This window comes from Diaphorina citri, unplaced genomic scaffold (genome assembly GCF_000475195.1).
Source record: "Diaphorina citri unplaced genomic scaffold, Diaci psyllid genome assembly version 1.1 scaffold21, whole genome shotgun sequence".
Lineage (NCBI taxonomy): Eukaryota > Metazoa > Arthropoda > Insecta > Hemiptera > Psyllidae > Diaphorina > Diaphorina citri.
The window spans coordinates 192,611-192,999 of record NW_007377459.1 but is presented as its reverse complement, the minus strand read 5'-3'; positions in this window follow the sequence as shown (position 1 = coordinate 192,999).

The window sequence follows — 389 nt, the reverse complement described above, 5'->3', positions numbered from 1 at the left end:
AACGATATTTGTGACAAGCATTTAAATATACATAAAACAATTGAAAATTCCTTAGGGTACTTCTAACCCCACCCCATTCTGTTCTGTCCCCCAGGGTTCCCTGCGGCCTATGCCGCCTACGCGGCGGCCGGGCGAGGCGGTTATTCCGGCTATCCCAGTTTTGGACTTCCCTACCCGACAGGTAACAATTTGACTCTAGTCCCCGCTTTCCCCCATCACCACAACCACCACCACAACCATCACCATTCCTCTTCATCCCACCATCATCCTCTGTACCTACACGCGTTGCCACTTTGAATAAGAACCTAAGGGGGGGTCGAATTTTTTGACCCAGGGGCATGAAAGGGTTAATTTTTTGACTTTTTCGATTGGCCCCGATGAAATTATTC